The sequence below is a fragment of the Cavia porcellus genome, unplaced genomic scaffold (assembly GCF_034190915.1).
Source record: "Cavia porcellus strain 051 isolate PalLab524CR breed Dunkin Hartley unplaced genomic scaffold, mCavPor4.1 scaffold_13, whole genome shotgun sequence".
Classification (NCBI taxonomy): domain Eukaryota; kingdom Metazoa; phylum Chordata; class Mammalia; order Rodentia; family Caviidae; genus Cavia; species Cavia porcellus.
Genome location: NW_026947496.1, coordinates 52,383,269 through 52,396,836, shown reverse-complemented (window position 1 = coordinate 52,396,836; position 13,568 = coordinate 52,383,269). Strand labels below are relative to the sequence as shown.

The window sequence follows — 13,568 nt, the reverse complement described above, 5'->3', positions numbered from 1 at the left end:
ATGTAGCATACGGTATGATGCATTTTACAAAAAGTTTGGGGCCAAGGTTATATCTCAGCAGCACGGCTCCTGCCTGGCAAGTGGGAGGTCTTGAGTTTGATTCCTGACTCAAAAAAAGGTGTATGAATGACAAGATCATAGGATTCATTATTTTGGGGACATACACACACACACACACACACACCTAATAAATATGTAGCAGTGGTTGCTTCCAAAGGCCTAGGAAGAATTGAGCTGGAGAAAGTCACTGAAGGAATTAAAATTCTATTTAATTCTGTCTTTTAAAATAGTAAGGACAGGATATGAAATCAATAGGGAAAAGCACAACTGGGGATCATTCTTAGTGGTGGCATGGATAGCAGTTCATCTTGTTATATTTTATATGTTGCTGTATCTTTGTTTTGTTATTACATTTTTACAGGACACAATGATTACCCCACAGAGGCTGTACAGCAAGGAGAAGGAGGCGGGGCTGGCAGCTGCAGGGAACCAGGCATGGGCTCTAAAACCTTGGGCCACTTTTTTTTTACCTCATTTGTCTACATAGAATGACACTTACCGTTGCTATTTCCCCCAAGCTATGAAATTGTTACCTAAGCAAGCCAAGAATTTGCCAACTGCTAGGTTTTTTTTTGCATCTTTATTTTTTGGACAGGGTTTCTTGTGCAGTTCAGGTTGGCCTTGAACTACTTTGTAGCCCAGGCTGGCCTCAAACATAACAATCTTCCTGCCTCAGCCTCCCAAGTGCTAGAATTACAGGCATGTGCCACCACGCCTGCTGTTAATTTCACCTCTCCCCCAAGCAAAATAGTACATTCAACTGACTCTATGAGAGTTTAAGTCTGCTTCATCCCTAGCCCTGCAGTTTTGCTCCTGTGCTTTTTTAAAGTGTTCTTTTTCCCTTCCCCCTTCCTTCATCACAGTTTGTCTTTCCTTTCGGTTTCTTCTCAAAGGGAAAAAAAATGTATATTTATATACAAGGTAGTTAAGATAGCTATATAGCTAGTTTCTCTTAGATCATTGAAAAGAAAGGTTTGTGCTAATATTTTTGGACAGGATTCCATGCCTATATCTTGTACTCTGAATAACTATTGTGAAGATAACACATATGCAATGTATTAATTATTATTACTCTCCTACTAGCCTGTTTTGAAATACTGTTTTATTGTTATTTTTATGTTTTTTTCTCATTAAAATAAAGAAGCATTCTTGTTATGGTAAAATATACATTTTAAAGTTCCACTTTAACCATTTAAAAATGCACAATTTGGTCCTATTAAGTAAATTCACAAATGTGCAAACATCACCTATATCCACCTCCAGATATTTTTGGTCCTCCCAAACTGAAACTTAGTACCCATTCCTCAGTCCATTACCTCCTGGTAACCTCTCTATTCTCTGTGTCTCTGAGATCTCTCATAGGTAGAATTACACAATATTTGCCTTTTTTGTCTGATTCAATTTGCATTGTGTTTTCAAGTTTCACTCATGTTGTTTTTTGCTATATGTCACAATTTCATTCTTTTGAGGCTTAGATAATTTTCCACTGAGTAGATATACCTCATTTTTGATTATCTATTTATTTGTCAAAGGACTCATGGTTTGTCTCTATGTTGTGAGTAATGCTGCTATGGTGGATACATATTTGTTCAAATTCTTTCTTACAGTTGTTTGAGGCATCTTCCCACCGGTGGAACTTCTAGATCATGTATGATTTAATTTTTAACACTTTAGAGGACTCAAAACATTTTTATAGCAACTGCACAATTTTACGTTCACATCAGCAACACATACTGGCTTCAGGTTTTCATTCTCAAGCAGCCATTCTAGTGAAGGTAGAGTGATACTTAACTGTGGTTTACTCTCAATTTTTGAAATCTGCTTTTTGTGTTTAGAAACACTGTATTTGTTTTTCACTGATTGGTTTGATCTGTAACACCCATAGAGAAATGATTTCAGCATTTCTCAAAGTGTGTCCTAGGTACTACAGATCCTAATAGAGGTTTCAGTGGTGACAGAAGTCGGGGAAGGAGACTGTGGCTCTGAAGCCAGCTTCAATGGAGTCTTTTCGCGTGCATGTATAACTTCTGCAAATTCAGGAGGGAAGTAGGAGACAGCGGGCTGAGTCTCCTCTGCCTTGGTTCCTCTCGGTTCCTCCAAGTGGTTTATGTTGAAAGTGATTCTGTTCTCTGAAGATAACACCTCACTTTTATACAGATGATCCATTTATAAAGCCAACTTTTTCACATGGTGCTTAAAGAAAATTTTATATTTTATAATTTTGGAAGCAAAATTGCCCTATAGATGTTATAGTATGGTCGGCTTTATTCTGGCACTCTCCTCAAAGGATTTTTCAGTGTTAATTTTAACTATGCATAGTTTTCACTTTCAACTGGCTTTAGAAGCTTGCTCCCTCTTAAGATGCAATTTTGTTTTCTGTCCTCCCTTTATGGCATGGTAACCCTGAGGAGTCTTACACTAAAGCCAGTTTATAGCAGGAATTTGGATCAGATAGCGGATGCTTTGAGCCTGATAGGTCAGCTGTCCAGCCCTGCAGTGGTAATTCTATAACACCCTTAGGCATTACGTTAATTAGTGGGTTAGACTGTGTGCTAATAAAACTTTATTTACAAAGAGAAGCAGCAGGCTGGGTGTGACCAAGGGGCAGAAGTATTTTGATCACTAGTTAGTGACCTACGTTTTTGACTCATGACCTCCCTTTTCTTTTTTAAAACAAACTTAAAAAGATTTATTAAACAAATTAATATCAAGTCTAAACCTGACAAAATAAAGATAACTGAAAATCATGTGATGACCGCAGGGCAAGTGTAAGTTGCCTGCCTTCAAACCCATCACTTTCCAGATGTTGCCTCATTTACTGTCACCCTGAGGAGAGAGGAAAATTCTGGCAAGTTGTGGAGATGTCCTTTCCTTGGTCAGAATGGAAAAGTATGGCTGATGTTGGAAAACCTGCTTCATAAAAAGCACAGCAAGATTTGCTCAGCTAAGAATTAGTGGACTAGATTGAATGCAAGAACAAAGAAGCAGTGATGAGACTGCAGATGCCACCGAGGGCAGACAGTTGCAGACAGCCTTGTACAGGGGCCAGTGTCAGATGATGCTGGTGACGCCTGCGGTGTCTCGCCCAGGAGAGCTCCTCACAGGCTCTCCCTTGCGAGGCACTACTCCAGTGTGTCCGGGGGAGCTGGTCCACCCTGAGGCTGCAGCTCTGCACGACGATGACAGAGGGTCAGTCAGCAGCCTGTCGGCGGCTTCAGAGCCTCTAAATTCAGCCAGTGTGCTTTATAGTTTGTTCTGGTCCACTGCCAGAACACTGTATAGGTTTTGAAGATACCCAGTGACCGAGCAGTTTGTGAATTATAAACAGGTGGGTGAGTTATGATTTCTGTAGATAAGAAAGTGCTAAATCACTAAAATTTTCTTGGGACTTTTGGGATTTTATATTTTAGTATGATTGTGGTACATAATGATTATTTTCATCATGAGGAGTTCAGTATATGTACAGAGCACATTTTAAGTCTTTGTACTTTCCTTCTTCTTCCCTTCCTTTCCATCTCAAAATCCCTTCTCCATTTGCAAAAAATCTGTCCTGTTTCCTACTATCCACCCTCAATTTTGCTATTTGTGTTTTGTGTTTTTCATATAAGAGAAACTATGCACTATTTAAGATTGTGTATCTGACTTATTTCACTTACCATCGTGGTCTCAAGGAGCATCATTTTCCTATAAATGACTCAAAATGTTCCTCTTTATGGCAGAGTAGTACTTCATTGTGTGTAAATACTACATTTTTTTTTTTTACCCATTCATTTACTGAGGGACACACAGGCTGCTTCTAAGATTTAGCTATTGTGAATTGTGCTGCTCGAAACATGATTATGTATGAATCACTGTAATTTGGTGTCTTTAACTTTTCCCACAAGGTACCTAGAAGAAGAATAGCTGGACTGAATAGAATTTCTATTGTTAGTTTTCTTAAGAATGTGTATACAGATTTCCGTAGTGGTTGTATTTTTTGCTTTCCTACTATCTATGTAGAAGGGTTCCTTTTTCCCCACAACCTCACCAGCATTTGTTATTATTTGATTTCTCAATGATAGCCATTCTTTTTGGAGTAAGGTGGAATCTTAGTGTTATTTTAATTTGGATTTCTCTAATGGGCAGAGATGTTGGGCATTTTTTCATGTATTTATTGATCACTTTTACTTCTTCTGAGAAGTGACTATTCATTTCATGCTCATTTTTTGACTGGGTCTTTTGTTCTTGGGGAGGGGGTCTAACTTTTTTAGGTCTTCACATATTCTAGATATTAGTCTCTATGAGAATAGTTGGCAAAAAAATTTTTTCCCATTCTGTGATTTGTCTTTTCACTGCATTGGTTGTTTCCTTTGCTTACAAAAGTTTTAATATGATATAATCTCTTTGTTGATTATTGTTATTTCTTGTGCAATTGGATTCTGTTCAGAAAATCCTTGCTTATGCCTATATTTTCAAGAGTTTTACCTACTTTATCTTTCAGAAGATTGTTTGTTTTAATATTTTTTTGTTTTTTATTTGTTTGTTTGTTTGTTTATATATACCTGGGATTGAATTTACAACCTTGTGCTTGCCAGGCAGGCACTTTACTGCTGAGCTAAATCCCCAGTCCATGTTTGTTTTAATATTAAGTCTTTGATCCATTTCAGTTTTATTATATTTTAGTACATCATGAGACATGTTGATCTAGATTTAATTTCTACATGTGCATAACCAGTTTTCTCAGCCTCACTTATTGAAGTGGCTATCTTTCCTCCAATGCATGTTTTTGACTCCTTGTCAGGCATCAGATAGATAAATGTTCTGGAGGTTGTTTCTACCTCCTCTGTTCTGTTCCATTGATCCTCATGTCTGTTTTTGTGCCAGTAACTGTGCTATTTTATCACTGTTGCTTTGTAATATAATGAAATCTGGGCTTGTGATGCCTCCTGCTTCCTTCTTCTTTTTTGTTTTTTAACCTAAAACCTATAGTGAATTCCTGGCTTAGAATTCAAATATTAGAGTCCATCAATATTTTATGAATGATGCTATGAGTTCATGATGTATAACAGGTCGTCACTTTTCTGGTCCCTGGATTTTCATTGCTGACTAGTGAATATTGTTAGCTGCATTTTTCTCTCAAAATTCATATTTGAATTCCTAATCTGTAGTACCTCAGTAACTGGGTTTGAATATAGAACCTTTAACATGGTGATTAGACAAAATGAGACTGTTAGGTCAAGCTCTGATACAGTCTGACTCATGTCCTTGCAAAAAGAGAAAATGTAGACACCAAAAGAGACACTAGGGCTGTGTGTATGGAAGGAAGATTGTGTGAGGAGACAGTGAGAGGACAGTGATCTGCGAATCAAGAAGAGAGACTGCAGAGAACGGCACCCCTGCCACCCCTTTGATCTTGAACGTTCAGCCTCCAGAATCATGTTGTTTAAGTCACTTAGTCTGTGATAAATTGTTTTGGCATCCCTACCAAACTAATATGGTGGAGGATGCAAAATCACGGACCCTAATTCATCAAGACCTTGAACTTCTATGTCCATCTTCAGTACCTAGTATCACAAGTATCTTTTTTGGGGGGAGGGAATCTTTTTCCTTTTTATCGGTACCGGGGATCCAACTCACGACTGCCTGCTTGCAAGGCAGGCGCTTATGCCGCTGAGCTAAATCCCCAGCCCCTCACAAGTATCTTTTACTGCATTTTATAGATGAAACTATGTGCTCTAATTCCATTTGCTGTAAGAGAGTTTAAAACATACTCTTCATTCATGTTTAATCATAGAGTACGTTTCCAGAATGCTCTCAGTTTAGTTCTCTTCTCCTCTTCTCTTCAGTTTCCTTCCAAATACTGCCCTCTTTATCTCTATTCCTGGCCCTGGGGTTTTCAGATAAATGCATGTTTCTTTGGCTTACTGTATTGCTTATTGAAAACAAAACATTGATGTCCACGGGACCACGGGATCAGAGAGCCTACTAGCTTGTGTCACGTCAGACAATGTATCTGATTTCCCTGACTCAATTTCCTCATCTTCATAGTATAATAAAACCTCTATCTATTTTTGGAGTTCTTGGAAGCATTAGTGGCAGTGTAAGTGCTGGCATACAATATGGCTTATGGCTGGCATTCAATGAATGATAGCTATTCTAGTCATCAGGAAGTATCTGTTGATTCTTCTTTTTTCTAGCCTTGAGATCTGAGTTGGCATAACTCAGAGTTGCTGTGTAGTCTCTGTTAGAAAAGTAAGGGATTCAACTAGATCCTTATACTTGTATGTAATACTAGATACTTCTTGGCGTATCTATGTGTACAGGGTTTAACCCCTCGTCATGCCTTTGTTTCCTGGTAGATACAGAAAGAAATGGAGATCCTACATGATAAAACTGAGAAATGAACTGGATCATTCCAGGGCCACCTCTGCCCTATGGAACCTTTTGCAACCAACCAAGCTATTACTCCCTCCCCATGACTACCCTCTATGAACATCAATTCTCACTATTTAAATCTAATTTTGTTGGAATTTTGATGTTTAATTAAAAAATCCTAGTATAAAATTTGCCTCATTAGCTTTGAGAGATTGAGATAAATGAGCTATTTTTTCTTTCTTTTCTTTTTCTATGTTTTTTTTTTCCTAAGGCAGTCTCTGTTTTCCTTTGAAAGAATACTGAAAAGATGTTTTCTGCAATGAGCTCCCAGCCTTTACCACACTTCATTGTGGCCGAGGCCCTGGAATACTGAGTTCCTGTTAGAACAGAGGAGCTTGTCACAAGGCATCAGTGAGAGAGCGAGGCAAATATGCTTGTGGAGGAATCGCTTGGGTTCCTTTCGCCTCCGGCGCCATCTTGCATCTCAAGTTTGCATCCACATCCGGGGACGCTGCAGTGGGCCAAGTGGGGTGGGACGGTGCCAGGAGATGTGTGACAGGAGTTTCATTTAACCATGGTGGAAGAATAAAGACCACGTCTGCTGTTGTAACGTTCATTGTTGGTTTTTCCACCCTGATGCATGTGGAGCATTTTGGCCTTGCAGTTGAGGAGGGAGGAGCAGGTATCCTGACTGAAGCAGAGCTTCCAAGGAAAAGCTGTTTTCTTCTCTTCTACAGAGAGAGTGATAAATACATATAAATAAGGATGTCCTGTAGCACAGTACACACACTAAATTTCATTAGTATTCATGACATGTTTAATTCCTGCCATAACTGATATCTGTTAAAAACCAGATTTGAGCACACAATGCTGGTCTCCATAAAACTAAAATATGGAGTCTGAGGTGATGTTTCCCTGAGTTCTCTTTTCTACTCTGTTTGTTTGTTTTACTGGGAACTGAACTCACAACCTTACGCATGCCAGGCAGACAGTGTGCCGCTGAGCTAAACCCTCAGCCCTCTCTTGCACCCTGATAGCCTTGATCTTGTTGCTGATTTCAGGTAACTTGGAGCACATCAGCATCTCTTTCAACAGATGCAGAGAACACGATGTGTTCAGTGTTATGTGTCTCTTGAGAGGCGAGTTGGTGTCACATCTTCAGTTGTTAAGGAGACCAACCTCTGTTTCATCTGGATTTTGAGAGAGCTCTATTCTAAATCTTACCTAATTATGTGCATTTCTAAAACTGTGATTAAACTGTAGCCATCCAGGGGCAAATTGGAAATAAATTGAAAGTGTCACTGACTTGAGATTTATAGTCCTTCCCATGTGCCTCCTAAAAATGAAAGAGCCTCTTTCTGTGTTACAGGCTTTGATGAGGAATTCAGAGGAGAGAATGAGTGACAGAAAAAGATGACATCTGTGCAAACCAAGCAGAATCTGAAGATTTTTACAGTGAAAACAAAAGAAAGCAAGAGAACACTTATTAGTTAAAGGTAAGTGCATAGTTATACAAATGAGGAGTTAAAGCGTGAAAGTGAGTTCGTGTATGTTTGTGTGTGGGTGCACACTGACTGGTGGTGTAGTAGCAAAGAAGAAAGAAATCAGCACTACAGTGCTCCCCTGTTCAACTAAAAGCTAAACACCCAAAAGTAGACATCCATTTTGTAGAGGCTTTCTTCCCAGAGAGAAAAGTAAATGAACAAAACACAAATAAACGATGTGCAAATCACGCTGTGCCTTAGACAAATTTCCTGAAATGCATGTTTAATATTTTATATTCACACTTGTGAAATTTCTTCCCTTTTATTCATAGTCAAACACTTAAACCAGCATAAGTCCATGAGACTGTGCATAAAGCTATTGGTTAATTATCTTTATGAGTACAGTAATTTTCATCCTTAACTTAACTGTAATAAGGTGTGCTTTCTACCTTTAGTGTCATAAGTACTTGCCCCCCACCCCATTTTCCAGTGTTTTGGGAAAACATTGTTTTGGGGAATATAATAAAAAGGAAATGAAATATTGGAATGGTGGAGCATTGTTACGAAAATCTTTTAGAACCTTAACCATCAGGCATGTGCGGAGCCCTACAATATGGCACTGCAAGATGTTTCTTCATGAGCTGATCTCAGAAGTTTGTATTTGATGAAGGTGATTTGAAGGGTGTGGATGTGAAATGTGCAGCCGTGTGCATTGCACATAACTAAAGTGCACAACGGTTAAGGACAGCATTGACAAAATTCTTCTTAAAATGCTTTCTTGAGCAAAACCAACAGAAGGATTGCAGTTCTAGACATTAGCACCTGCTTGGGAGATGTGCTCACAGTAGTTACAGATGCGGATTCTGGAGACTTCTGCTCCAGAATCCGCATCACCATTTGTCACCATTGTTTTACCGTGGTCCAAATGGTTAATCTGCCATTGCGTCCATTTGCTGGGAAATGTGGCAATATTAGTACCAACTGCATAGGGTTGTTGAGTAGAAAAAATAAGTTGATTTAGGCCATCCTTGGGAGAATGCTAAGCGTGTAAAAAGTGCTCAATGATTATTAATGATTTTATCATTAAATAAAGTGTACTTCAGGGGTAGAAATGTGTTGTTTGTTATAAGGGAGATAAAAATGTAGAACAGTATAAACAATGTGGAAGGAACAGAAGATGGTATTTCTACTCCACACATATTGGCACTGTTCATTTGGCTATCTCAGGGACAGAGGGGCCCTAGGAAGTGACAGGAGACTACAGGTGGGTCAGTGCATTTCTCAAACTCTTGCTGATTATCTCCTTGATTCAAGTTCTTTGAGGACTATTGGAGACACTGTCTTAAATCATACAAGATCTCTTAGATTACGAGTCAAACAACCTCAAACACTTGGCTAAATCTTCATTCCCTACCGCAGGTCCCTCTGACTTATGAGCTCTTGTCCACTGTGAGCCTCCGTGCACAATGACAGTGTAGCTGGATTCTCCCCCTTCCTCACCCTGCCCCTCTGCTCTGTTGTCATCTTCTGATTGCTGAAACAAAGCACCCAGAACCCACAACTTAAAGGAAGAGACGCTTACTTTGGCTCACAGTGGAGGGGTCTGATGCATAGTCAGCTGGTTCTAAAGAGCAGCATGGCAGCCAGGAAAGAGCAGGGTGGTGGAGGAGATATACTTGCTAAAGGCACACCCCCAGTGACACACTTCTCCCACTTAGGCCCCACCATATAATGGCACATTCAGCTATGAATTCATCAGTGGATCTGCGGAGTGCAGCACCTCCATGATTCAGTTGCCTTCCAAAAGGCCATCCTCTGAACACGTGAGACATTCTAGATCTAAACCATAATAGCAACTTTTCCTTCAGTTCTTATATTGGGGCTTCTTCTAAAGCTCCAGGAAATTGGCTTCCAAAACTGTTACTCATACTGGTATTCTCATCACCAGCATCTATGAGATCTGGTTGGAGTTTTTCATACTTGTGTAACCCGGAGTGTTCAAACAGGGTTTTGTCTTTACATTTTACAGATGTTGATCTTGATTACTTAAAGAAGCAAAAAGGTGGCCTTGTAGACATGTAAGGAGGACAGGAGCTGACCCGCTCATGGATTCACCTCAAGAGCCTAGCTACTACTGGGAATTATTTCTGTATTTGACTCTTCAGGTGTTTTTCACCTGCTTGCCCTGTGGTCCATAAGTTCCATGAGACCCAGGACATGAGATCCTGGTCTGGACACTTCTATATACAAAGTGCTCAGAAATATGTTGGGAGTGGATGGATGAATGAGACAGAGTCCCTCCACAAGATCTCTTGATTGAAATGATTGTTATATGGGGCTAGACAGGTTCAGAATAGGAGAAAGGAATCAGTAGGTCTCACATGCACACAAAAAATTAAACCCATGTAAGCAGTAGTGAGGTTCAAAGTATTTGCAACAAATCAGCACAAATAAGTACCAACCTGAATAGTCACTGGCCATAGTACTGAGCAGGGCTGAGAAGTGGTTTTTTGAGTAGGGGCTACCAGTGAGGTGCTGGATTGTAGGGTGGTGGGGTGGGACTTGAGACTGAGACTCAGAGAACTGGCCAGTCTCAACCACTCTGGAGAAATTGTCAAAATTCTATCATGACTTACTCATTCTTCCCTACTGAATCTCAGCTCTGACCATAATACCATGCAGAATGTGTCTGGTACCGTTTGTATGGGAATCCTAGTCTCTGACTCAGATTCACAACCAAAGTTACCCAGCCCAGATTGGAGGGGAACTCTGACACCCTCAGAACTCATCCCTGATTTGCTTCCCCTCATTGTAAACCTGTGAGTTCTCCCTTACACACCTACATTAAACAGCCAAACCCATCACCTGTGAAAGCGGAAAGGACAAAGAAAGTATTGTAACTATTGCTTTTTGGAAGAACACAGAGAAGAAAGACTCTCATATTCACTGCTGATGAAAATGTCCATGGAAACAATATGTTTGGAAGCTAACTTGGTAGCATTTATCAAAATTCTGTGTGTTCTAATAAATTATTTAGGAATTTATTTCTTGAATAAACTGGTTCAAATACAAAACAATATATACCTAATTATGTCCAATCTAGCACTGTTTTAATAGCAAAAACATAGCAGCCACTTATCTGTCTATTAATGGGAGAGTAGTAAATAAATGGTATTTCTGTCCAGCAACACATTATGAGGCCTTTAAAAAGTGTTAGGGTAGATTTCTAAAATGTATTAATTGAAAAGGAGAAAGCTGACAAAACTGTATGGTCATGTTTGTTAAAAGTGAATGAACCTAGCTGGAGTGTCCTGTAGCAGATAAATACACAAACAACATGAGAGTGCTTTTCAGCCACAGAAAGAGAAGTTCTGATATGTGCTTTAAGATGAATGTCCACTAAAGCATTGTGCTGAGTGACATGAAAGGACAGATGCCCTATGACTCTACTTACATGAAATGTCCAGGCAAATTCAGAGACAGAAAGTAGACTAGAAATTACCAGCGGTTACCACAGGGAGGAATGGGGAGGTATTGTTAAATGGATATAGAGTTTCTGTTTGGAAATAGTGGGGATGGTCTTACAACATTACGAAAGTCATTTTGTCATGTATTAATAGAACACTTCAAAATGGTTAAAGTGCTGAATTTGATGTCTTATATATTTTACCATAATTGTTGAAATTGTTAACGTAATAAATTAAATATATGACAAACAGAAAAAGCACATGAACTCATCAAAAGTAGAAGCAGGAACTGTGGGTGCCAGTGCACACCTATAATCCCGGCGCTCTGGGAGGCAGAGCAAGGAAAATTGCAAGTTCAAGCACATCCTGGGCAACATGGCAATTTAGCAAGACCGAGTCTCAAATGAAATGTAACAACTGGCTGGAGATGCGCTCAGAGAGGCAGCCCCAGGATCAGTCCCTGGTACTACAAAGCAAAACACTGGGAGAACAGATACGCACACACATTCACATCACATGGTCTGGCGCGATCCTCAGATTGTTGGTGGTGCTTATGTCTAACAGACAGAACTGGGGAGGCGTAGCAAAGAAGCAAATGCTTGTGCCAATGCTTGTGTACTTTTGTTTTCTTTTTTCCCAATGAACATATACTTTCAACATTTTAAAACTGATGAATTTTTAAGTCAGCGTGACTTACAGTAAGACTTAAGAGTTGATGTATTTTTCTAGTTTCTACAACCAAACAGTCTTGAAAAATCTGTTCACAGCTGAGTTTGCTGTGCAAAGTTTAGCTGAATGTGAAAATTTCATTGTAGTTTAATACAGAAAATAGTTCTCCCCATTCTACATTAATTTTGTGGAAAACAGATTCTCAATCCAGAGACTTCTCCTCCCCTGACCTCTCGAGTAATTTACTACATAGTAAGTTACTTCTATTTGTAGTTTTACAGCTTCTTATTTGGTGAAGTATTTAAGGCATGTTGGTTATTGAAAATAAAAAGCTAGGCACAATATCAGAACACCTTGAAGTTTTTATGCATAATAAAATACCTTTTTAAAAACCCTCATAAAGTTGCAAGAGAACTTTTTGTAAAAATTTAAGCCATATAATGTGATCGTAAATTTGTAAAGTGAAAAGAAATTGTGCTGGGGTGCACAACCAGGGTGGTCCTGTTGATGACTGAGAACATTACTTGCTAGACAGCATCAAATGAAAGGCGATTATTCTTTATATTCTGTGTATTATTAAATTATTAAATTTTTTGACTGCTTTTCTTGACAGCTTTTGAGAAATAAATGACCTTTAATAAAGGGCACATTTATAAAGTGTGCAGTGATACATTTTCACCCATCCAAAAGATGGTTCTTATTTTTTAAATTTTCTTAAGAGAAGTTCTATTTTATTTCAAAACTAATACGGGATTTTGTAAAAACTTTCAGGCAGTAGAAGTGTTTTGTGCTATGGAAAATTAAAAGCTCTTATCGTCCGTGCCTTGATTTTTTCTGTGAAACGTGTTTCCCTAATTATGATAATAGGCAACAGACATATGCATTTTTTCCCTCCAAAGAAAGAGATAACTTTGAAGTCATCAAAGATGAAAATGCATACTGGAAAGCCAGAATGTCAAAAGAGGGCCTCCGCTAATATTTCATGCTCTGCTTATGGAAGTCTGCTTGAAAGACATTAAAATATGTTCAGTGCTCCACTAATGCATTTATTAATGCATCATTAGGGAAATACAAATTAAACCAAACTGAGATAGCACTTCATATCAAAATCAGAACAATGGAAAACATCAAGTGTTGATGAGGACGTGGAGAAACTAGAATCCCTGTACACTATTGGTGGCGAGGTAAAATGATGTAGCTACTCTGGAACATAATATTGCAGTTTCTCAAAATATTTAACATAGAATTACCGTATGATGCAGTAATCCTGCCACCATAAACCCAGAAGCACTGAAGGCAGGGAGAGACATGGGTGCTACAATTGCTCATAGAATTCTTGTTACCAGTAACCAAATGTGGTGAGCATCCAGAGGTCCCTCAGCGGAAGCACGAGTAAACAGAATGTGACTTGTCCATCCAATGGTGTAGTAGTCAGTCTTTAAAAGGATTAAAATTCTAACCCCTGCACAATGTGGATGCAGCTTGATGACGTCATGCTGAGTGAAAGAGGCAGTGAGAAGTGGTTCTTTTATTA

At 39.0% G+C, this 13,568-nt stretch overlaps 1 protein-coding gene across 1 annotated transcript in view; it reads left to right on the top strand.

The window, feature by feature from the left end:
* The window catches only part of Frmd4b (FERM domain containing 4B), a 334,677-nt gene that overhangs the window by 93,665 nt on the left and 227,444 nt on the right, over positions 1 to 13,568 (top strand). The window contains exon 2 of the mRNA XM_063260238.1: positions 7,784 to 7,910. The gene's annotated coding sequence lies outside the window, so the exon portion shown is untranslated. The remainder of the gene's footprint in view (positions 1 to 7,783; positions 7,911 to 13,568) is intronic.